Raw genomic sequence first — 27,911 nt, 5'->3', positions numbered from 1 at the left:
AACTCACTCACGTCTTAATACAATGGACAACAGTAAATCACTCCACATAAGCACGTAATTACATAAACACGTACAAATTTCCTTCCTAGATAATGATCGTCCCGCGGCATTGCTAAAGTTCCAATTATAAACTAAATCTTGTACCCGTATAATCATATCAGCATATTATCACATAAGCATACAATACATATTAATGCCTCCACCATGCGAGACAACCCATTGTGGTACTAACTACTTCCCACGTACCCAAAGTATTCAAACCCGATACGCTCTGACACCAAGTTGTAACCCCCCTCCCCTAAAATAATACCATAAATCCAACTCATAAGTAGAAGGATAATAAATATAAAGTACTTTCATTCATCAGAGTTCATTTACAAAAGTTAACACATGAATTATTCATTCACCGCTCGAGTGCAAAAAGTGATGCTTGAGTGTAGAAAACACACATCCAGTAGTTTTGCAGACAACAGACCAACGCTCGAGCCCAAGAAAGGCCCCTCGAGCGCCCACCTGCTCAAGCATAGGAAATGTCACTCGAGCGTAGAAATCACTCTCCCAGCACTTTTGCAAACCTGCAAAAGTACTTAGTGTTTGCAAAGCCCGCTCGAGTGCAGGAACTGCTGCTCGAGCGGAGGACCAAAATTCTGGGCAACACAAGGTTTGAAAAACAAGCGACCAACCTGCCCAAACATAATCACAACAACCTAAAAGCCAATTTCAAAGAGATACAAGGGAAGAAAGAGGTAAACAACAATATGAAAACATTAAACCCGAATCCAAGATACCTCAAGAGTTTGGACAAAATCAGGATTGCTATACATTCATTATATTCATCATTAATTATTAAAAATACTTAATATGTTTTATTCCAAAACTATTTTAATGTTTATTAATGATAATTGTGCTATAAAGTGTGAAAAATATAGAAATCCCATAGATATTGATTTGTGATTATGTATCAATTTTAAGCAGTAAATAACAATCCCAATCAAACAATCAAGACAAATCGACACAACGATTTAACGTGAAAAAACCACAATTGAAGCGCCTCCAATTGTGATATAAAAAAAAACCACAGGAAAAACCCACAAAACAATCCACTAAGAAGACATAAAGGACTTACACAAGTGTACTCTCAATTACCTAACGAATCCACGCTCGAATCGAACAGACCCCTATATGTCTCTTCCAACCCGTCTTCACCTCCGAATTGTCTTGCCCAACATTGAATCCACAACGCCGATGTCGAATCACGATGATGAGGCACTCCAAAATCCACCAAAGCACTAGGCCCGAATTCCACGGAATCCACCAAAGTACAACACTCTCTTTTGTATTGAACAAAACAAACAATCCTTTGATGTATACTTTTGAAACCATGAGTTAAACTCAAACAAACATCAAATAAACTAGAAAAGAAGCTCCAGATATAAACCCTAATATCCAAGAAGAAAATCTGGAAGCCGTAACCCTAAAAGCAGATGGAACCACATATTTATAGAAAGCTGATTTGCGATCTCTGCTCGAGCGCAAGAATGGCCGCTTGAGCAGACTAACGTTCGAGCGCAGGAGGTTCCGCTCGAGCGCAAAAACACAACTTCCAATACATTTGTAGACAATTCAAACTTCTGGAACCAAAGATTCTCCGCTCGAGCGCACAAATGGCCGCTCAAGCGAACAAGCAACTTTGACTGCATTTTTGCTTTTTGTTTCAGGGGCGCTGCCCCGAACCCGCCAAAGGGCGCTGCCCCCTTGACCCCCACGAGCTAACCGGGCTGCTCGATCCCCGACATAGTCAGGGAAGTGGCAACCATGAAAGAATAAACTTTTGAAACAACTCTGTAAGGTGCAATTCGGGTTGGATTCGCATCTAAAACTCATAGCCTCACTGAAATAAAAGATCGAATACAATTACAACTTAAAGGAGTTTTGTCGAACGGGGATTGCCAAGAATAAAACCCTAGCAAAGTGGTTTGACTTAAAAACATCTATGAATAAATTTTAATTATAGTCCTTAAAATTTAACACCGTTTTTTTATTAAGTTCTTAAAATTTTAATTTTGTCATTTAAATTCTTAAATTATTAAATTCGAATCAATTTAGTCTTGAAAGCAATATAAAAATAGAACATAAACCTAAAAGTTAACAACAATTAAGTTAACAATTATTATAAAAACACACATGCGAAGAATAATTAAATTAATAATAAATTAAAATCTAAGACCAATCATAATTTTATATAATTTTAGGCTTATGTTCTTTTTTTATAAGGTTAATTGATGATAAATCCAATATAAGGAGGATATAAGGCATTAGATCCAAGAGAGATTTTTTGTTAATAAGAGATCCACGCTTTGTGAAATAATTTAGTAAGAGTTCTTGGAAAACATTTTGTTTCCAATTTACTCCTTGACTTTTTTTATTTGTTTCACTTTTTGTTGACTATCTATTGAAATTTTTTTTATCTGTTAAAAGTCCTATATGTTCAAATTTTTTATCTGTAGAATTTTTTTTATCTGTTCAAATTTTTTTAGGTGTTCAAATTTTTTATCTGTTCAATTTTATCAACTGTTAAAATTTTTTACCTGTTCATTTTCTATCTGTTCAAACAACAAATCGTCATAGAAGAAACCTTCTGGCCAACTGCTCATCAAAGACCTCTATTGAAGACTTGGTATCTCTTTCTCACTGATCTGTGAATCTACAATAGCAACAAGTAGACCTTCGCCGTCTATGCTGTCCATACCACCATTGATGAACATGTTCCTGCAACTGACATCTCTATGAATAATACAGAGACAAAGACACAAAGAGAGAGAGAGAGAGAGAGAGAGGGAGATGAGAAGGAGAAGGTGATCATGGGTAACATTTAAACTTAGCAGAGGCGTTTTCAACTCTTCAGTTTTCTCTTTAATGTTTCAGATCCATTCTTTCCATTTATTTATTTATTTATTTATTTTTCATATGTCTTTCCTTTTTCACATTCTTTAATATTTTTCAGCCTTCTTTTGGCCACTCATGAAATACACAGCTTTGAATCTTATATATGTATATATATATATATATATATATATATATATATATATATATATATGTATGTATATACTATACACATAGTGATAAAGTCATAAAATAACATTTAAGAGAGAAATATAGAGAATAGATCAAGGATGAGAAGGGTAATGGTGGGATCACAGTTATATCTTTTTCACAGCTATATTTGTGTATATGCATACATATATGTATGTCTTAGAACACAGTAATATTCAAATGTTGCATATAAAAAGAAAGAGAGAGTTAACTGTTAGAGAGATTGAAGGGGAAAAAAAAACAAGAAGAAGAAGAAGAAGCAGAAAAAAAAAGGGTAAATAAATTACACTAACAATGTTTTTTTTTTAATTTTGATTCTTGTGTTATTTTAGTCTCTATAATTTCAATTAGCTTAATTTTGATGTTTAATTTTTTATTTTGTTTCAATTTGATCTAATTAATTACAATTATTAATATTTTTTAATGAAAAATAAACACATAAGTGGTATGTATGTATTAGGCTTTACTTATTAAAATTGTAAATTTATTAAATTTTGTGAGTTAATCTCAACCAACCCACTTATTTATTTATTTTTTTCAATTCTACTCGACGTTATCAATTATATCAAATAGACATAAATTTTAAAATTAATGATCAAATTTAAACTAATTAAAAATACAAGGACCAAAATAATATAAAGAGTAAAAGATAAGAATTATCAATGTAATTTATTAAAATAAAAATAGTTAGAGATCATCTCAGTGAGAATGAGTGGAAAAAAGAAGAATTATTAAGTGTAAGGGGTTGTTTGGAGATGATCTAAATAAATGTACTTATTAATAATTTTATTTATTTGGGTCATATCACCTCTATATTTTTATGTACATCTTTTTATAAAAAGTTAAAAACTGCATTAAATAAACAAACCCTAAACAACTCCTAAATTTAAAAAAAAAATTATTTTATATTAATGAAAATTTTTATAATATTAATTATTAATATTTTTAACATATTTTTATTTTTTTTAAATACTTTTTAGGGTAGTATCAGTGCAATTCAAAAAAAAAAAAAAAAAGAGTTAAACATGGAAAGTGGGAAACAAAGAGAGTGAAATGGAAAGAAACACAAGGTCATGTTTTTTTTGCCTCTTTAAGGGAGGATTAGACTAATAGCATGTAAGACTCATCTAACAAGTGTTTATTTTGGAAAATGAGTGAGGGAATTAAATATTTCCTTAGACTAGTAATCTTCTTACGTGGTAGGACTAACAAAGTCATGGGAGGGCTAGGATTAGAAATTGAATGAGGAGATTAGAAAATTTTTAAATAATTTTTAAGCAAAAATTATATTTTTTATAATAAAAAATAATTATAATATTAAAAAAAACTAAAAATTTTAAAAAATAATTTTATATAATAACACTATTTATAGTATTATTAATCCAGTGGTGTACCAACAAACACTCTTTATTCAATATCTTCAACCTAATACCATTATACTAATAATTTTCTCACTTAATTTTACGGTACTTTTAATCCTCTCAATCCTATAAGCGAAAGAAACAAACGTGGCCTAAACTCTATTAAAATGCAATGTTTTGAGTGCGGTATACCTCTACTATGTGGCTAGTCTTTATTGGGACAACCCATCAACAGGACCAACAGCACTACTCTTGACCGCAACAAAACTGAACTCACCTAGTTATATTTCATTATTAAAGAGCATTATTGGAATTTACCTTTTAGCTATGAATTATTCTAATTGAATGCAAATTTTGTCTGTGTGAGGAAATTAGCTAAGAATATGAAGTTATAGTTTGCAGAGAGCTCAAGTTACATAGGTATATTTCATTATCAAGGAATATTATTTGAATTCACTACTTAGTTATAAATTATTCTATAGACGTGATGTGAGCATGGTAAATTTGGCTATGTATTAGGAGTGCTTGTGGTCCAGTTGTGGCTGGAGAACTTTTAATCCCCCATCCGTCTGCTGGATTGACGGATTGAAAAAGAATCAATCCGCATCTGTCTGTCGGATTGGCGTTTGCGAATTGAGCGGATTGGCAAATGGATATAAATCGATTTAGCGGTTTAAATTTTTACAAATTTTGAACATAATACAATAACTTGTCAACATTTTTTTAGATAATAATCTAACTCAACATAACTGTAACGCCCCCAAAATAACACAATAAATACAACTCAAAACATATAAAAATAACTGCATAATTCAGAGTAAATTGTCCCTTCATTTCATAGAGTTAATGATACGAAAGAGTTTAACAAAAACACAAATTCCCTATGGGCTTACACCTTTTCAAGTCTTTGCTTTGTTACACAAAAGTGAGCTCAACTCATTACAATCAAAGCCCTTGGCTATACAGATACAAAACAAAATAAAGAAGCTCTTGCTTCCCCCTTTAGTCTCTCTACGCTATTGTCTTGGTAGAGGTATATCAACTGTACCTGAAAATGGTTTTCCTAAATAGGGTGAGCCAAAACCCAGTAGGAATAATCTAACATAGTATATGAGATTTAACAAAGATATAAGTACAATGCACATATACAATGCCGAGGGTAAAACAATCTCCAATTTCAAAAATATTCATAAAATACCAAATTCATGTCTTAATCCCTTTTTCTTCAATTCATATCAAGTTCAGTTATTCTTTTTAATTCACGAGTCAAATTCATTATCTTTCAATAATCCAATTGAGGCTACAACTCAATGGTTTTCCAATCATACAATTAACCCATAAACATTTCAACTTACCATTTTACGAATATTTCGTCCACGGGATCGGCACCTATGTATACACAAAATTTCGGGATTTTCACCCTGGACACTCCAGCCAACTTAATTTCAATGGAGTTCATCCCCTATCTCCTCTCAAACAATGGAGTACATCCATTTTCTCCTCCTAAACATTATATATATGCAATGTATTTAAACATAGTCATATTCAATGACAATCAGCAAGAGATTGGTTTCAATTTACCTAATCCTCATATATTTTCTACAACAATCATAACTATCCTCTACCGATAACCCAATACAGTTATTTGTAAACAGATATTCAATCCTTATAACGGATAAATCATCAAACTTCCATAGGCGAGTGATTAAACAAGTCAAACAACACCATTCATATATACATCCTCCCAATTTCGCATTTTTCATACCAATTTCATTATTTATATAAAATAGTTATTCAAGACATTTTAGCGCAAAGCTACCCATTCTCCAAATATTAACACAACGGCCAAAATCAACTTTTCTATCATAAGAAGGCCTCACATCCAAACCCCATAATCATTTATATACGCCTATATAGAAACCCCTCTTTTTAAACTTGAAATCCAAACCCTAGGTTTGCTCAAAACATCCCCAAATCTCACCATTGTTACACAACAACAAATATGTCACACCCCACTTTTATTACCCGAAGCCATTACCCATTTCATCAACTTCATTCAATTTCAGAGATAACATGCGGAAATAAACTCAAATGTTCAATTGAAAGTAATGAACAACAACTCTCTCATTCAAATGAAAACTAAATACAATGTGAGCATCCTTAAATGAATTGCCCTCAGGCTTACAACATTAAATAATCAAATGAAGGGTGTAACCCTTTTACACATATGGCATTCTGCCAACAACAAAGAGGCCCCGTGGCCAACAAATAAAAAGATCCAAATCTTGTAGCACCTCCTGCTAAATACCTGAAAAAGATTCAACAACGTGGGATGAACATATAGTCCAGTAGGGATCTCAACATGATCCTCAACAATAACAACATTACAGATAGCTATGATCATGAACACTCATTCTCATACTAGAATAATAATGTGACAGTTTATACAAATTATATATATATATATATATATGAACTTTTCTCGAAAACAACTATTTAATTCAACGCTATAAGCGATTCATCTTTCCTTTTTCCTTTCATTAATCCCCGTTCCCAATCTTTTATAACATTAACAACTTCTTAGGAAAATAGATCCACTAAGCCCATTACTCTCTCCCATTTGCCACACATACAACAGATGTGCCTTTTCAAAACATATTTCTAAAATGTTTGATTTTCTTACACTTCCAAAAGATTAAAGGGCATTTCAGTTCAATCCCAATTACATCATAGTTATCCATGCACACCTCTATAAAAAAAAAAGATAACAACTCAACTACATGCATAAAATAAATCAATGAGGCAACTCGTCCCTCCAACACTGTAACCAATACAATCCACAATGTTTCCAGATACACTGAAACAATAACAAAACATCTCTGCTCTACTAGCTATATGCGTAGTAAGCCAAAGATACACTTCTCACAACAATCTACCAGTTTACCAGGCGCTAGCTGGAAGGGTATGGTACCTTAGATTATCAGCGCGTCAGTTCTCCGGGCGCTAGCTGGAAGGGTATGATACCTCTGATTATAAGCGCAGAGTATATATATATGAACACATAGGTGTGTGGAGTCCATCCCCTATCTTCTCACACACACTAGAGTACAACCCCTCTCTTCTCCCCAACCAGTATACAAATATAATATAATTCAGCATTTCATCACATACGATGTTAAATCAACAATGGTGTAATGCATACACAACAATACAACGCAACCTTATCATCCTCCACCGATGACCAAAATCTCTAGATGCATGCATATTGTACATCTATTAACAGACCCAACCAACATGAGATTACAAAACTCAGCAACAACATGAACATGGTAGTTAAAGCTATACCCCACACAAGTGTGTTCAACACTCAAAATACAACATTCCAATTTTCTTATACTTGTTTCAAAATACCTTTCGCATTTCACAAAATGAATTCCACTTCCTTTGTTTTCACAAAGTCATTCCCACGGACAAAAGCCATACTTCATTTAAATTCACTACATTCTTTTCAAAGCCATCTCGAACTAATTATGCAAATTAAGTCATAAACAGTAAATTAGGATTTTTCCTTCCTCTTTCTCAATATTGACCAAAAAGGCCCAATTAACATCAACAAACAACAATAACCACAATTAAGACTCAAAGTACCTAAGTATTTGCCCAAAGATCAAAACCCCTCAATTAATTTATTAAATCAAATAAGAAAATTTAGGGTTTCCTCTCCTTTCAACAACCACATGCTAATTAACACTCCAATTAGCCCAAACCACAACTAATGATAATAAACCTAAATTCAACAACTAACCCAAGGTTCAGTCCCATGATTTTCACAAATCCAACATGATACAATTTTTATGCAATACAAAAACTACCACATGTCTATCTATAGACGAAGTATTGAAAAGAAACAAGGAGAATCCCTACCTCAAAAGAGAACTCAAAAAGAGATGATGACCCGAAATCCAAGTGCTCCAAATCCACTATTTTTCAGATTGAACGAAGCCTAAGCCGCCCTCTATCTTTCTTACAAAGAACTTAAGATGGATTCACACTAGAAGTAGATGAAAACCTAGAAAGAAGATGAGTTTAGAGAGAGAGAAGTCGGACCTAGGGTTTGGAAACTAGAAAAGGATGAAAAAAAACTGATCAAAACCCGCTGCTGCCTATTTAAACTGGACAAGCTCGCTCGAGCGAAGACTTGGTCGCTCGAGCGACCAGACACAGGAAAGCCTCGCTCGATCGAAGAAACTCTCGCTCGAGCGAAGAAACACTGCTCACAGGTCTATACTAGACGCAAACGCTCGCTCGAGCTAAGAAACCCTGGATCGAGCCACCAGACACAAAACTCAACCCTAGCTCGAGCGACCAAACTCTCGCTCGAGCGACCAATCCAAATTCTGGACAGTAACACCTGGTTTCCAAACCCAACCAATCTAAAACAAACCTGCCCAACACATCCGATAACTCAAAAAGAGAAAATAAAGGATGACAACCACAATTATACAATTAGAGAATCTAGGGAACCTAAGTCCGGATACAACAACCAAAAGGAAAAAGACCGGGGTCGCTATAAAATAACTAAGCTAAAAACCATATGAAAGTGTAAAAAATCCCTACCTCAAAGAGAGAAGACGAGCCAAGCAAGAGTGAAATCCCAAAGGTACTCAAATCCAACTTTATTCGGATCAAAACGAAGCTCCCAAGATGCTCTACCCTTTTTCCAAAGACACTAGGGTAAAGAGATCAACGGATCTAGGGAAAAATGTAGAGAGAGAGTATTTTAGAGAGAGAGAGGGTCAAGATTTAGGTTTTGAAAAGTTTTAGAGAGAGAGGAGAATGAAAAAGTAATCTAAAACATCATCTTCACAGACTGTTATACACACAGTTCACTGGAGCGTGGAAAGTGACACTCGAGCATCAGACACAAAGGTCCGCTCGAGCAAGAGAAGTGACGCTCGAGCGTAAAATACACACTTCCAGAAGTTTTGCAAACGGAGGACCCCGCTCGAGCGTGAAACGGGACGCTCAAGCACCCACCTGCTCGAGTGTAAGAAACGCCTCTCAAGCGTCAAACACACTCTCCCAGTATTTGCAGGTCTGCAAAAATATTGGGAGTTGACAAATCCCGCTCAGCGCAAGAATGGTCGCTCGAGTGGAGGAGCAAATTTGTGAAGCCCACTCAAGTGCAAGAATGCTCGCTCGAGCGGAAGAGCCAAAATCTGGGCAACAAAGGATTGGAAACACAAGCAACCAACCTGTTCCAAACACACAACTACAACCCGGTGACCAAAATAAAGGGAAGACAATGGAAACAAGATATGAGAAACCATTCAAAACCATACCAACCCGAGTCCAGAATACAAGTGACGGGCCAAAACCGGAATCGCTATAACCTCCCCCCTTAAGAAATTTCATCCCCAAAATTACAAATCAAGTTTAAAAATCATAATTAGATCACTCCCAACAATGACATTATCGCAAGTTCAACACCATTATCCATTTTCCAATCATCCATTTTCATCGACTTGATACACAAGTCCTACATTGAAAGTACAGTTACAACAAGTGACGGGTCAAAACCGGAATCACTATAATAACCAAAAGATTATCAAGTAAATTGTTAAATACTAATAATAATACATATAAGAAAACAATGTATTATCAAAACTATTTCATTACTTTTTTTTATTTAAAAACTATTTAATTTGATTTTTTTTTTAAATGACAAAATTAAGTCTTATATAAAAATACCCAATATCAATACTTGTCATTTGATAAGGGGATTTCCAAATTGAAAACACAACAGAATATCTAAAATCTTTTTAAATTGAAAACACAAACAAAATAACTAAACAAATTAAAAACAGAAAGTCTTACAAATTACTAGGGGTGTTTACGATTTGACGGTTTAGTTGCGGTCAAAGGAACCTCAAATCCATCATCCGTCTAAAACTAGGTGGATTGGAAAAAAAATCAATCCGCAACCGTCCACTAATCATCAGGCATCCATCCAAAATGCGACAAATCGGTTCGGTTTGGTGGGTTTGCATGGATCGAAATATCCGCTGAGCACCCATACTAGGTATAAAGGAAATTGTTTAAAATAAATAGTAGAATTGTTTTTAGTGTTAAATAATACATAAAAGAATTAAAGGATAAAATATAATTTTAGTCTCTAAAGTATGTGTTTTTTTTTTTATTCATTCGAAGTTTTAATTTTTTCATTTTGTCCTCAAAAATTTCAATTTGATTTAAATTGGTTCAATTTCAAGCAGTTGTTTACAATGTTAATGGAAAAATTATAAATTTCCACCATGGTCCCTAGCATATATTTTTTGTATCATTTTGATCTCTAAAATATTGCTTTTGTCAATTTTTTTCGTTTAATATTGTAAGGTTATGTTTTATTTATCCATCAATGTTTCAAGATCGAATTTACAAAATATAAAATTTAAGAACTAAAGTGATACAAAATACATACTTTAAGAACCATGTATGTATTTTATTATCATTCTATTAACTATTTAAGCTGTCCGTTTGGAATTGGACCAATTGACTCAATTTAAAAAATTTAAGAAGCAAATTGACAATTTAAATTTAATAGTTCAAAATGACAAGAAATACATATTTTAAGAACTATTAAATATATTTTATCCTATATTTAAAAAACAACTAAAAATATATTAAATTATAAATATTTTGATATTTTATATTTATTAGTAATAATCCGTAAGATTGTTATTAGAAAAAACTTATCCTTAATTGCATTAGTAATAATCCGTAAGATTGTTATTAGAAAAACCTTATCCTTAATTGCTTCAAGAGACTTTCAACATTTTGGATAGCTTGAAATGTACGTTTGGTTATATCTCGAAGAAGATTAGGTTTATATTACGATATAAATAGATTCTCGTATTTTAGTAGTTTTTAGTTTTTGGTTAAAATATGACGTAAAAAAATTAGGGTAAATTACAATTACATCTCTTGAGATTTATTTAAAATATAGTTTTTCTCTCAAAGTTTTAGAAATTATATCACGCCCCTTAGTTTATGATCGCATAACAAATATCCATTTTTATTAATAAATCATCAAGTCAATTAATAGTTTTTAATGATGTCAAAAACATATTTCAATTAATAATGTGGATGATTTTATTATTGAATAGGAGAGTAGTTATTAATTTTGTTTTTTCTCATAATTTTGTTAAATAAAGAATTCTAACAAAGGGATATTCGTAATTTTTCAAACTACAGGGATAATTCGTATTTTAAACAAATCTTAAAGAGTGTATTTGTAATTTACTCAAAAAACTAGTATGTTTGGGAAGACTTTTTAACCTTTTATGAGAAAAACATGCAAAAAGTAGAGAATAGAATAATTTAATAATTTTTTGATATTTTTAATGACTTTTTGATTTTTAAACTGAAAAACCTAGGTGATTTGTGATTCGTAATAGATTTAATTGCAACAATTCCCAAACAATCAAAACTAACAATCTAAATCGTCTAGCACGTATGAATGTGATTTAGATTGTTATTTCACAATTAATAAATCAACACAAATGATTTTTACGTAGAAAACCCACAATTTGAGTACCTCTAATTCTGATTAAAAAGTCACAAGCGAAATGCCACTAATCAATGCACTATGAAGAATGAAATTACACAAGTTTACTAGACAATTTACCCAACACTCTGTAAAATTGTCTTCAACAACTCATGCCTTTTTCAACAACGTCTTCATCTCGGAATTGATCAGCTTGATGTTAAATCCACAACATTCACGTTGAATCCATGACCACAAGCTGCTTCAAACTCCTTCAAAACCTTCACGCTTGAATATTCAGGATCCACCAAAGAAAAAACTCTTTGTATTGAATGATCAAACAATCTCTATATAATCCACTTTAACCATGATATAAACTCCTTGATGAAAATCTTAACTCTCAAGAAGAAGATCTGGAAACCGTACCCTAGAATCAGACTTGTTCGCAACTTTATAGCAAACAGGGCCACGAAGACCACTTGAGCCATGGAATGGTCGCTCAAGCAGTGTGACTCAAACGCGTGTTTTCCTTAAGTGCCTTCGCTTGAACCACCAAAAGGTTCGCTCAAGCGAACATTAAATCTTCTCAATAATTTTGCAGATAGTTCAAACTTCTAGAACCAAGGATTCTTCGCTCGAGCCACCATCACTTCGCTTGAGCGGTGTATGACAAAAACAGTCTACAGATTTCATGAAAAAAAGTGTTTGTTCACGGAATTGGCAACATAAGGGACCTAACATAAACTAAAATTCAAATTCCCCAAACAAGGCCAAGCCTAATTTGATAATTTAACTTTTTGACTAAAAAATAGTAAAAGGGCATAAAGTCATTAAAACAATAAATAAATAAATAAATCCAATAAAAAAAGAAAAAAAAATTGAACATCTATTTGATTGACTAGAATGAGATGCGATGGAATGATGATTCTTTAGACTTTCTTAAGGAATTATCATTTCTTTAGAATGGTAAAAGATAATTTTATTTGTAATGTAGTTATCATTATTTTTGAAATTCTAACCAAACATGGAAATAAATATTTTGATAAAATGATAATTTCATTCTAATTCATTTTAGTGAACCAAACACTATCTAAGTAATTTATGATTTTCAATACAATTTAAAATTTATTTTCAAACACATAATTTGATAGATCAAAATTTGATACTTATTAGACATATCATTAAAGGTGGATTTTAGGATGAAAAATTATTATTGGGTACTCCTAGAATATGGTCATATATAGTATTGTGATTGATGAAAAAAGTGAGATATTATGATTTTGTGTTGGGTAATTGAGAAATATGATGAGGCATAATAAATGATAATTGGTAAAAAAAATATATACATGTGATATATTAAAGGTATCTAATAATTTATGGATAAACTAAGTATCTGAAGATTTTATTTTCTTTATTTTTTATCAATACTACTTATCAATGCCACATTCTCTCTGCTATGATATCGGATGGAAAATTTTGTATATTAGGGGTAGTTTGGTTTTTGAGTTAGGCTAAAAAATCACAAAAGGACAAAAAAAAGTCAAAAAAATCAAAAAGTCAAAAATCACAAAAGGACAAAAAAAAATTGCCAAAACAAAGCTAAAAAGCCAAAAAATTCAAACAATAATACCAAACAACCAAAAAAGTCTCAGGCTAAAAAAAGTCAAAAAACTGACAAAAAACCAACTAAAAAAGTCATTGTCAAACGAGCACTCAGTAACCATTTGATTGTAGTAGGGTTTGTTTTATTTATTTATTTTTTTTGTGTTTGTTTCGTTTAAATTAAAATGGTCCCCACTAAAGTTGTTTTCAAGTTGGATTTTGATAATTTTGATGAGTAATGTTATTTAAATTAAAAAATTAGATTATTTTTTAAACTAAATCATTTTTTTAAAAATATTTAAGTCATGTCTTGTTCTCATGTTTTCCTTATATTTTATTTACTTTAAAAAATTAACTTGTATCTATATATATATATATATATATATTTTTGGGTCAGGCTTCTCTCTAGTCCAAAATCGAATTAGAGCGTGCTGTTAGGCCCACCATGGGTCTTTTTTTTTTTTTTTAATGATCCGAACCATTTATTATGTAGAGTTTGTTAAGTACTTTATTCGTGTAAAAAATCACGTTGATCGGATATCAATAACTACTTGATCGGATCAGATTTCTGTCAATAGTAAATATAATTTTCAAAATAAATTGTTGACAAAAAACTGATCTGATCAACGTGAGTTTTTACACGAATAAATTATTCGACGAGTTCTATACATTGAATGATTTAAATTATTAAAATAGGACCCGTAGTAGGCCTCACTTCTTCAACAATACCGTACAGTCCACTTTGTGAATGGGAGACGATCTGTTCGCCATATTTTTTTCAAGTAAAGTGAAGAACCTCTGTAGACATTTAAAATAGAGATAATTACATCACAATGATGACCACGAAAAAAAACACAAATCTATGAAAAAATTTATAATTTTAATTATTAATATTTATAAAGTTTCACTGATTATAATTATAATTATTTTTTCTATGCCCACTTATTTGATATTTCCCTTATTAAAAAACTTTTATTTTCAAAATTTCAAATTTTAAATTTTAAATACATTAATTAATTTTCCTTTTGAAATGTGTAAATCAAGACATAATAAGATTGTTTTTTAAAATGATTCAATAAAAGCTAACCAATCGAAGTTATTTTTTTAATTATTTAAAAAATAAAAAAAAATCTATAAAAATAGTGATTGGAACTTAAATGTTACATATTTGGCCCGCTAAATATATATTTTATTAGTCCATTTATTTTTACTGTTTTATAATTTTATATATTTTTATGTGTTTTTATATATTTTGAGTATTTGTATATAAATTAATATAAATAATATATTTTAGATATTATATTATATTTATTATAAAATAAATTAAAAAGAAAAAAAGAAATCAAAAGAGGTTGTCGGCAATAGTCGCCCTCAATTGATATTATTATTATTATTATTATTATTATCTAGGGGTTCTCACGATTTGATAAAAGAATTTTCAAATTGAAAACACAAGAGAATATCTAAACTTTTTTTCAATTGAAAGCGCAAACAAAATATCTAAACAAATTGAAAACACTAAGTCTTACAAATTATTAGGGAGCGATTTGGCGGTTCGATTTTGGCCAAATGGACCTCAAATCTACCATCCGTCCAAATCTGGACGGATTGAAAAAAATCAATCCATAACTGTCCGCTCGTCATCACACATCCATCCAAAATGTGGCAGATCGATTTGGTTCGGTAGGTTTGGGTGGATAAAAATATTTGCTGAACACCCCTAATCACGTGTTGTAATTGTTGGTGATGGAAGCAATTATGAAGAATTAAATTAATAAACTTTTTCACTGTAAGTTTATGCTTTTTTATAAAGATCAATTTCTAATATTTAATCTCCCGCATCCGTATTTCTATTATGCATCTAACAATTATGTTAATTTCTAAAAATTTATTGCATGCTTGTGTAATCTAAGTGTACTTTTACAAAATAAATTTTCAATATCTTCAGTTCCAGTTCAATGGTTTAAAATCTATATTTATTAAGTGTATAATATGGATGACATAGGCTATTGAGAAAATGTGTATATTTATTCTCAATATAGCCAATAATAAATTTTCATTGTAAGTTTTTTCTTCTTCTGGAGGATGCATATGGTTATAATATTACTTATGCATTTATGTTTTGTAATTTCCATGATTTCATATTTTAAAAATTCTATAAGGTTTGCTTTTAATTTTTAGATTTCATAGTAGTGCATTTTTTTCTTGAATAATGTTATACTTTTTATATTTTTATATTATATTTTATTTTATTTTATTGTGTGACTAAGGTTATTTGGTTGTAATTTTAAATTATTATTTGGCTAAAAAATAGAGGCTTTTTAAACTATAATTTGTAATTTATTTTATTTTTTTAAAAAAAATAAAAAATAAAAACTTATTTGAAACCCTTGAATACATATGAACATAAGAGTCTCATATCTTTTGTCTTACTAATAACTTTTGAGGCATTATGAATATTTACACAATTAAAATGTTGTATAGATTATCAAAAGCTATATTGCACCAAATACAACTTATTTTAGGTTAATAATTTAAAATTTTACTTACAATTTATAACCATTATATGCAGGGCTTTTCCACACGTGCGCACCTTCTTCCGTACGTGCAGTGCGTACCTATCTGCATGTAGGGCCCCTTCCCCCGCATGTGCAGCCTATTTCCCGCACTTGCCTCCGCGCGTGCAATTAAAGCAGTGTTGAATCATCGACGGCCTCACCTCACCGCACGTGCAACCTCACCTCTCACACATATGACCTCACTTCCGCACGTGCGGTCCTGCCCTCCACCTAGAAATTGCACTTGCTGAAACCGAGACACCCCTGATCCAATTTCATGCTTTTTGAAACAAGCGGGACTCAACTCTGGAATGAAATAAAGATGAGAATCCGAGGAAAGTTTCATGGACGGTGAACTCAAATGGTCGACAGGGCCTCATATTAAATCCCGACACTCCCAACATAAATAAGATAAACACAATTAAAGAAAACAAGACAGGTTACTTACCCGGGCACCACACTAAAACGACCTTCACAAACCTTAAAAAAATAAGACCGGACTTGGTGGGCCAACGGACCAATACACACCCCGAATCAAGTGTGTTGTAAGCAATATCCTACTCTAGATATTACAAGGTTGTTTGGTAGAGTTTGATGAATTATTTATATTTTATTTTTATTTTAGAATTTGTGTTAAATTATTTAGTGTAATTTTTGTTTATAATTTATTGTCTAAAAATAATTTAAATTTTTTTCAAAAAAGGATTATTTAAAAACTGAATGAAAAATAATAATTTTTACTTTTTTTATTATCAATTTTTAATTTATAATAAATTTTACCAAACCAGTCCATATACTCCCCAACCACCTCTAAACTTTTTTAGGTCAATGTGTACGTAGAGAATTTTGATAATTTTAAATGATATGCCACTCACCAACAAAAACAATGTCACCCGCCATCCACTAATTACGGTGTTAATACTCACAAATTGTCAAATTTTGATAAACACTCTAAATGATGAATGTGATCTAGAACGGAATGTAGCTACAATTATTATAGATATTAAAATGAATATTTGGAGACTCCATGTATTTCTAAAGTATCAAGTCTGTAATTAAATCAGCCCAAAATTAGTTAGGTTTGTAAACATTAATTAACCCTATATAATGCTTTATAATATTACTACTTTCTCAACAACCAAAAAAAAATATTTAATTGGATTAATAATTCCTTAAGTTTCAAAAAAAAGTATGTTAATTTAGTTTTATGAAACATTAGCTGTAATTCAAATAAATAAATAAATAAAATAATAAAAGAGTCATTTACATCCATTCACATTGTCCTTCTTCAACTTTCGTCTATTACATCAATAATTTTGAATCTTTGATTTTCATATATTCAATTAATGAATAATAGGATTAAGAAAGAAGAAAAAATAAATAAATAAAATAAAATAAAATTCCCTACACTTCTCTCCTATTGGAGAAGCTTTGCTCTTATTTCAATTGCTGAGTACGGTTGTTTTGGCAAGTGGTAATCAATGTGCCACAGCCAATTGTTCTTATTTTAGTTGTTGGTTGGTCCTTTTCTTTGTTTCTTCTTTCGAGTACCTATTTCTTTTGATGGTGGCTTTCCCTATTTAGGTTTGTCTATATTTTGGTTTTTTTTCTTCTTAAAGGTGTGGTCATTGCCTATTAGATGTTGGTAATTATAATGGATATTAAAGACCCTAAACCCTAAAAGACAAACAAACAAACAAACAAACAAAAATTAATTTCTTAGTCAGACTTTGGGAGGGGAAAAAAAAACAAAATGAAAAGAAATAATAGCGGTAAAGAAAAAAATAGTAAAATTTTTGTTATTACGTTTCACTATTAATCTCACTAACTATACCTCTTGCTATTCTATGTTTTTTCATCATTATTGGATTTACTTAAGCATTTTCACAAACCCTTTTTCAAAGATCATAATTTATAATTGGAGAATTGTACATTTCAACATTGTTCAAGATCAAATTAACAACAAAACGGATTGCATGGATGCATTAGGGAAAGATATGATTTTCGTACAAGTATTGTAAATCAATCAAAGGAAATAAAAAAATAATAATACGCAAAAAATTAAATCAACGACACAAGAATTTTTTACATGATTTCCTTAATGTGCAGTACATCTACGAGACGATAATCTGATTCTACTATTAACTAAGAGTTTACAAACAATTACAAACGATACACAAAAATCTCACAACTATCTTTAGATGAATTCTAAATAATCATAAATAAAAAATAAAAAAGGAAAGACCTATCTAAAATGGATGAACAAATGTCTTCAAACTAGAGTTGGTAAAGAAAAAAAAAATTAATGAAATAAACCAGAGTTGGTAAAAAAAAAAATCAGGTGAAATAATCAAAAGTACATCATTACATTTATAAAATAAAAATTAATGAGAAGTTTTTTTTTTTTTTTTTTAGAGAATTACACTGACATGTGTCAGTTAAAAAAATATTTGCAACTAAATGAAAAATATTATAAATATTAATAATTATAATTATAATTTTTTTTATTAATATATAATTAAATTACACTGACACCACTGCATTATTATAAAGACAAGACTACTCAAAACTTTAAAAAATAAATTTTAATTTTCAAATATTATTAGTAGAATAATTTCTAACTGTAATATATATATAATACTAAGATAAAAGGTACATACATTAGCAACTAATTATTGCAACATATTTTAAATTTATGCATAATGAGTGAAGTTAGAAATTTAATCCATCAATTTGAACTTCTACAACTTTTTTTCACATTAATAACGGAAAATTCACCGTATTTAAGATTATATAATAACACAATATTTAAAAATTATGTAAGAATATTGGGTTAATTGTGACAAATCTACAATGTAGAATTTGATTAATAGTCCAAAAGTTGGGTTTGAGTAATTAGCCTAATACTCCAAAAGTTGAGATTTTTTTGAGGAATTTTTTTTTTCAGTAGTGATGTTATATGGTTGCTATACTCTTAGGTCTTATTTGATTAACATGATTAATAGTGAAATGATTAATAATCTCATGAATTAGTGTGCAATTAATTATCAAATTAAATTAGAGAGATAATTATTTATTATGTATTCATTTTTTTTCTTTCATACTTGAAATTATGATTCCTAACTTCTCTCAATATTAAAATTTTGTCAATTTTGTTGGATTGAATATTCGCCATATGGTGGTGTTTGGCAACTATGTTTTTCGTTTTTGGTTTTTTTTTTTTTTTTTGATTTTTTTTCACTACAAGACAAATGTTTTACAAAATCAAAAAAAACCAACCCAAACAAAATATCACATCAAACCTCATAATCATTTCACTTTTTCTCTCACAAACATTACATCCAACTACAAAAAAGTCCAACTATCTTCCCAAACACAAAAAAAAATTTCTCCAATAATATCCTACAACTAAAGAAAAAACCTACAAAAAAACTCACTTCCCAAATACTCACATAATCTAGTTAATAAAATTTGCAATCAAACATGGAATTGTGAGTACATAGAGACTAACCATCCCAATCCAATATTATAATTCTATTAATCAAACATGTCTTTAACTTTTGACTATTGTGTCTTCAATTTTTGTATAATTAAATACCATTCATCTTTTAAAAAAAAACTCCAAAATTATTTTATAGAATTCAAATGCATAATTAAAGGCTAATAAAGGCATATAGTTATCCCCCCCCAAAAAAAAAAAAAACTTTAAAACAAAATAAATCTTGAATTTTTTATTTAGTCAATTTAAACCCTATGTTTGAACGCCTAAGAAATAATCGTTCAAGTCATCTCATTCTAATTAATCAAATAATAAGAGTTCACAAATATATATATATATATATATATATATATATGTGTGTGTGTGAAATAAAATGATATTATATAATATATATGCTCTATTTGATAGTACTTATATGTTAATATTTCAGTTTATTGGTTTTAAAAAAAAAATTAATGGTGTTTGGTTGAAATTTATATTTGAATTTAACCGTCTAAAGATAAAATTTAAAAAAAAAGAGATAATTTTTTTAGTCAATAGATCAACTTTTTCAACACCTATTTAAATTACATTTTTTTTCATATAATTTTATCATTTTATCATTCAAACTGTGCCTGGTCGTTCCTACAAGGCAACATATCACAATCAAGTGGGTGAGCCATAAATTTTTTTTTTCCTTTTTTTTTAGAACGAAAGCAACAAACAAATATCTTTAATAAGTAGCATATGGGTTGCGAAAACTACATGCCTTCCCGACCTTGATAATACTATAAGAAAACTAAAAACCTGGCATCTCTATGAATAATAGACCTCTACGCTGACATCTCTGTGAATCTACAATAGCAACAAGTAGAACTTTGCCGTCTACGCTCACATCTCTGTGAATCTACAATGGCAACAAGTAGACAGAGGCACACAAGGCAACAAGTATACCAAATATCGAAACAGATCCATGCCGCACCTGCTCGCAATCCCTTCGCCCGCCATGATCCACGTTGCTGTGTCTTCCTGCAAATCCATGGCAAATCCTGTTGCCGATTGAAGAACACACACTTCACTTGAAACCACCACTGTGTAAAGCCATTGCTCTTGCTCTTGCGTCTTCAAACCACCACTGTGTTTGGCCGGCGCCGATTCCCTATCTCGGATCTGGCCTACGCGCGTGGCTTCTCAACCCACGCGGTGTGGCCTCAGCCGCCATTAGCATCGAAACAGATCCATGCCGCACCTGCTCGCAATCCCTTCGCCCGCCATGATCCATCTATAATGAGGGTCCACGTTGCTGTGTCTTCCTGCAAATCCATGGCAAAACCTGTTGCCGATTGAAAAACACACACTTCACTTGAAACCACCACTGTGTAAAGCCATTGCTCTTGCTCTTGCGTCTTCAAACCACCACTGTGTTTGGCCGGCGCCGATTCCCTATCTCGGATCTGGCCTACGCGCGTGGCTTCTCAACCCACGCGGTGTGGCCTCAGCCGCCATTACCCATCTTTCCATTCTTCTTCATTCTTCTATGAATCCGAGGGTAAGCATTCTTTTCCTTCTTTTTCTTTTTTTTTTTTTTTTTTGTTTTTTTGTATGTGTGAATCTTGATCTGCTAATTGTTGCTCACTGCTTTTCTGTAAAAAAAGAAAATAAGACTTTGTTGAATGTTTGAATATTGTAATTCCGGAATTTGAAAGTTTATTGAGGGGCTGACATTTACGACCTCAGAACTGGAACCTAGAATGTTTATTTTGTACAAAACTCCAAATTTTGTGAAATCAAAATTTGAAATCCTCTTGCTAAGAGGAAGAGCAATATTGTTGTTGTTGTAGAACTCATAATCATAATGTCACATTTTGTCTAGCATATTACACGTATGAACAAGTATAAATAAATAATCAAAAATTAGTTTTTAAATTTAAATAATAATATAAAATTTATCTAAATATGTAGTAAAATGGTTCATAATCAATTAAATTTTATTTATTTTATCAAAGTTACACATAAGAGAGTTTTTATTCTGATATCAACAATTTTGTGTTCTAGATTCTTAATAAAAAATACATGTCATAATTTAATTAATAAAAATTCAAAAATAAATTACAAAAGTTATATTTATGATAAAAAATACATTTTATTTTAAATGTTCTGTAATTTTAATTTGCCATATGATAATAGTAAATTACATTTGTTAATATACTAATTTTTTCTTATTTTGTAAAGCCTAAAAAACTCTCTACTCAAAATTGTTAGAAGTTAGTTGACTCAATATTTATGTCAATATGACATTCATCTAATTATTAAAGATTGTTTTGATCTATATCTAACATATGAATCATTTGACCTATTTATTTATTAAATTGGTAAATAAATATTTGTAATTATTTTTTTATAATAAATCATATGAACATATTTTATGCATATTTATTAAAAATTTTGAACTTAAGTAAAAAATTATATATTTATGTTAACACTATGAAATGAATAGTTATTTATATTTATGTATAAAAAAAATAAAAAATAAAAATTTATCTAAGATAGAATCACATTAAATTATAGGTCATATTCTAGTCTTAATCTTACACTTAATCTATAAAATTGATAAGTTAATTTGTAAAAACGTCTGATAATTATAAATTTAAATATTTATGTATAAATTATATCATTGATAAGTAGAATATTTTATAATAATCAATTCAAATTGACTAATGTCCATTATATCAGTATTAAAGTATATTTAAATCTTAAAAAAAATTATCAAAGGTTAGATTGGGCTAACTCATGAACTATGTTTTAGCCTAAAAATGCAATGGATCATAAAAATTTATCCCGTAAGTGAGTGTATGCTATAAATTTAAAGTTAGTAAGACGTGGGTTGCGCTCACAATAGATGTAAACCATCGTTTTCATTTTTTGAATATTTTGTTTGGTAGTCAAGTGAAATTTTATATCAAATTCATTAATTTGAAGTTAATACTTAAAAATTTTAAACTATTCAATATAATATTTTTTCAATAAGATTATGACATGCGTACTTGACATTATTGACCATTTGATAAATTATGATTAACAGTTAAAAAATAATTTAAATATTTTAAAATTATATATAATTCAAATTTTCTTTGGTCTTTCTTTTTAAATTTAAAATTAAATATAGTTTAGACATAGCTAAAAATATTACTATCTAACAAAAAAAGATATAGCTAAAATTATTTTTTGACATTTTATGTCCTTTTTTTTTTTATTGAATTTGAATTTGAAAATTAGATATGGTCAGATAAGTTAGTAATTTTAAATTATATTTATTTTTTAGTTTCAAATATTTTTTAAAAAAATGAATAATATTTTGAAGTATATATTTTTATAATTTTAAATTATATAATAAATTTAAATTTAGAATTTCCTTTTAAGGATTTTCAAATATCAAATTAGATGTGGCTTAGATATGATTAAAGTTATTTATTTGACTTTCTATATATAAATATTTTGTTTTTAAATTTAAAATTATAGATACGGTTTAATCCGTCAATAGTTGTATGTCACTTATATTTCTTAACTTTTAAAATTTTATATTAATGTTTTGAAATTCTTAGAGTCTCTTAGATCAAAAGTTTCTTTTGCTCGGAAGTAGTATACATATAGATATGGATCAGAGTATACTCTACACCTAAGAAACACACTAATTGATAAACTAAATATTCACTTAGTAGAATTGAAATTGAAAATTATGAAAAATATAATTATTGGCTTTTAAGGACTACATATATAAAATCAATAAAAGATACAATTCTTCTTTTTTTTTAATTTGTAATCTATATGTTAGAGGTATAATCAATCACAAATTCTAATTTTTTTAATAACATGAACAATTTAAAAAAGATTATATATTGATCCATTACATGTCTTAAAAAATAACAAACATATAAAAAATCTCATACCTAATATTAGCACCGAGACCACCAACTATTTGTAGTTGCTTCAGAATTTGAAAGAGGCATTCATGGTCATGTTCACATATGAGTCTGGTTTATTGTTGTTCTGTTATTAACAGAGGCCGGATGGGCGTGGAGATTAACTTGAAGAAAAGGCAAAAAAAATAAAATAAATAAACAGTGAAATCTTAAAAATCACCATTTTGAGAGAGAGAGAGGTGTAAAGAATATTTATTCTGGTAGAGATGAAGATGTTTCTTGTGTAAACTTCCTTTTATTTTGAAAGCAGTGAAAGATGTTTCTTGTGTTAGTTTTTTTTTTGTTAATAGTAAATTCATGCTAATTAGCTAGGTAAAATATATAGTATGTTTTTATTATAGAAAACAATTCCTTAAATCATGTGTATTTTGAAATTTAAATCCCTAAATGATAGAAGTCAATAAATTCTTTGTTGACTATAATTTTAAATTTTAAACTTTAAATTTCAATTTTCAGTATTCCTTAAATCATGTGTATTTTGAAATTTGAACCCCTAAATGATATGTGAATTGAATAAATTCTTTGTTAACTATAATTTTAAATTTTAAACTTAAAATTTTGATTTTTAGTAGCCAATGATTTTTAAAAATAAATAAATAAATAAAAATCAATATAATTGGATTGAAATTTTAAAGCTTTTAGAGTTCTTAAAGTTAAAAACCTTATTTTTCTTAATATATAATTTACCCTAATAATAATGGAAGATGATAGATTTCATGTAAAGACAAAAGAAATAAGAAGGATGGAGAACACATTAGAGATATATAGACTACATATATTTTGTGTGATAAATAAATCATTTTAATCTTAAATTATGTCTTAATAGTGACAAGCCATGATGTTAAGCCATCTAGGTAGATGTTAACAATAATTAAGCCACAAAATTTCACAATAAAATTTGATATGCATAAAAAATTATTAATTATAAAAATTGTTGAGAATAATAGTATCACAATTACTTAATAACATAAATAACTTGTATCAAACTAAACAAAACATTAAAAGAGAGAAATTCTATAAACTCAGAAAAATTATCATAAATTTACTTAGACTTTTAAATCAATGGTGTATATTATTATTGTGGGATCAAATTATGAATAAATATCAACTTTTAATTATAATTTATAAATAGTTTTTAAAAAAATTTAATCTGAGTTTGTTGCCTTGCTCATAAAAAGAACTTTTCAAACAAATCATTAATTGATTATGTTAGCAAATCTTTATTTTTGATTTCCTCTATTAATGACACACGCATATCATATCAAAATATAAATCATTCTCCATAGTTTGAATAAAACTTGTATAGTTCCTACATCATTTTAAAAAAAATTAATCAAAATAAGAATTTCGTAGGATTATAAAAATTATCTAAGAAAATAGTTTTAATCCATTTTATTTATAAAAAAAATGATGAAAAATTATTTGAATTGCACTTGAAGAAATATAACAAATGATAGTTTTAATCATTATATAACAAAAAAAAAAAATTATATAGGGTACTCAACGAAAAAATGGTAGAATACAAATAAAGTCATAGACAATGAATTAAATCACATGGGCTCTAAATTGATAGTATAATCTAGTGAATCAGCTAATAATAACATATAGATATTGACAAATATGTAGTACTTCTCTATCATCTTTGTATTACATTCATTAATTTCATATATCATATGAAAGTTTTACTCGTCTCAATCCTTCAATAAAATAAGGACCAAGAAAACAAAAATGATAAGTAATTGATTTTAAACTTTATTATTGAAAAAACAAAAATTTCAAAGAGAGAATTTAGAGATGAGATTGAAGAAATACTATAATGAATGACAGCCTTACAAAAAAAAACACGACAATGATCTAATACAAACTATTTTTAATAACTAATAGAAAGAATATCAAATTATTACCTTGGATAAATATAGTGACGAAAATTAATTTTGTAAGATTTTTATGCTGCCTTCTCTCATGCAACCTTCATTATTTCATTATTAGTAATCTTCTCATTCAGAGCCAATAAATTTTTTTTTTTTTTTATCACTTGGTAGATAATAACGAATAATAAAAAATATCAAGAGAAGGTTAAGAATTTAATAGGAGATAAGAAGTTATAGATAAGGGCATTTCATAAAATTAAAAAAAAATTAAAAAAAAAAGAAAAAAAGAAGATAATATGTGATAGAAGGAGAAAAAAAATATGAATAAGTCAAAATAAAGATTTAAATATATATGTTTTTGATAGATATATAGATTAACAAATCATGTCTTTATCTATATTTTATTATTTTATTTTTTTTGTAAACCAATTATTTAATCTTTATTTTTATCTATAGGTCATGAAATTAATCTTTATAAATTATTTATCAATTTTATATGTTTATTTATCTATAAGTTATGAAATTAATTTTTTTAACTATTTTTTTTTTTAAAAAATTTATCTTTATCTATAGGTCATGAAATAAATTTTCATAAATTATTTATGAGTTTTTATACGTTTATCTATAATAAAATTAATTAAAGTACAAAATGAAGGAGGGGAGGAGTAATTTCATTTTTTTGTTAAATCAATTATTTAATCTTTATCATTATTTGTAGGTCATGAAATTAATTTTTATATGTTTATTTATTGGAAGAAATTTTAAATTATCTATAAGTTATGAAATTAATTTTTTAAAATTAATTGGTTAATTTTTATCTTTATCTGTAGACTATAAAATTAATTTCTAATTTTTATATGTTTATCTATATGGAGGAAGTTTGAAATTCAAATCTTTATCCGTAAGCAATGAAATTAATTTTAATTTTAATTAATCAAACAAATAGAAAATTAAGCAAAATAGAAAACATGAAAGGCAATCAAAGAAGGTTGCCACGTAGGAAAGAAAGACTTTTAAAATTATGATAATGTAATTTCGTTTTTTTTTTTAAATTCAATTATTTAATCTTTATCTTTCTTTGTTGGCCATGAAATTAATTTTTATAAGTTATTTATCAACTTTTATATGTTTATTTATGGGAAGAAATTTTAAATTATCTACAAGTTGTTAAATTAATTTTTTTAAATTAATTGTTTAATTTTTATCTTTATCTGTAGACTATAAAATTAATTTTCAGCTTTTATATGTTTATCTACATGGAGGAATTTTGAAATTCAAATATTTATCCATAAGCAATGAAATTAATTTTAATTTTAATTAATCAAACAAATAAAATATGAAGAAAAATAGAAAACGGTAATCAAAAAAGGTTGCCACGTAGGAAAGAGAGAGTTTTAAAATTATGAGAATTTAGAAATAAATATTTGGAGGCTTTTAACAAAACAACTGCATACTATAACGAATGACAACCTTATAAAAATAATAATAAATAAATAAATAAATATAACAATGATCTAATGAAAACTATTTTTAATAACTAATAGAAAGAATATTAAATTATTACCTTAGATAAATATAGTGACGAAAATTAATTTTGTGAGATTTTTGTGCTGCCTTCTCCTATGCAGCCTTCATTATTTCATTATTAATACTCTTCTGATTCAAAGCGAACTAATTTCATTATTAATACTCTTTTCATTCAGAGTCAATAAATTTTTATTTTTTATTTTTTATTTTTTTTTAACCTTTATCACTTGGTAGATAATAATGAAGAATAAAAATTATCAAGAGAAGGTTAAGAATTTAATAGGAGATAAGAAGTTATAGATAAGGGCATTTTATAAAATGAAAAAATTAAAATAAAAAAAGATAATATGTAATAAAAAGAGAAAAAAATATGAGTAAATCAAACTAAAGATTTAGATATATAGATTAACAAATCATATCTTTATTTTAATTTTTTGTAAATCAATTATTCAATCTTTATATTTATCTAAAGGCAATTAATCTTTATAAATTATTTATCAATTTTTATATGTTTATTTATCTATATGTCATGAAATTAATGTTTTTAAATAAATTTTTTTTTTAATTTTTATCTTTATCTATAGGTCATGAAATAAATTTTCATAAATTATTTATGAATTTTTATATGTTTATCTATAATAAAATTAATTAGAGTACAAAATGAAGAGGGGGAAAAGGAGTAATTTCATTTTTTTTTAAATTCAATTATTTAATCTTTATCTTTCTTTGTAGGCCATGAAATTAATTTTTCTAAGTTATTTATCAACTTTTATATGTTTATTTATGAGAAGAAATTTTAAATTATCTATAAGTTATGAAATTAATTTTTTTAAATTAATTGTTTAATTTTTATCTTTTTCTGTAGACTATAAAATTAATTTTCAGTTCTTATATG

The sequence above is a fragment of the Camellia sinensis genome, chromosome 4 (assembly GCF_055761805.1).
Source record: "Camellia sinensis isolate YWXY chromosome 4, ASM5576180v1, whole genome shotgun sequence".
NCBI classification, from domain to species: domain Eukaryota; kingdom Viridiplantae; phylum Streptophyta; class Magnoliopsida; order Ericales; family Theaceae; genus Camellia; species Camellia sinensis.
Note: the sequence above shows the minus strand (reverse complement) of the source record.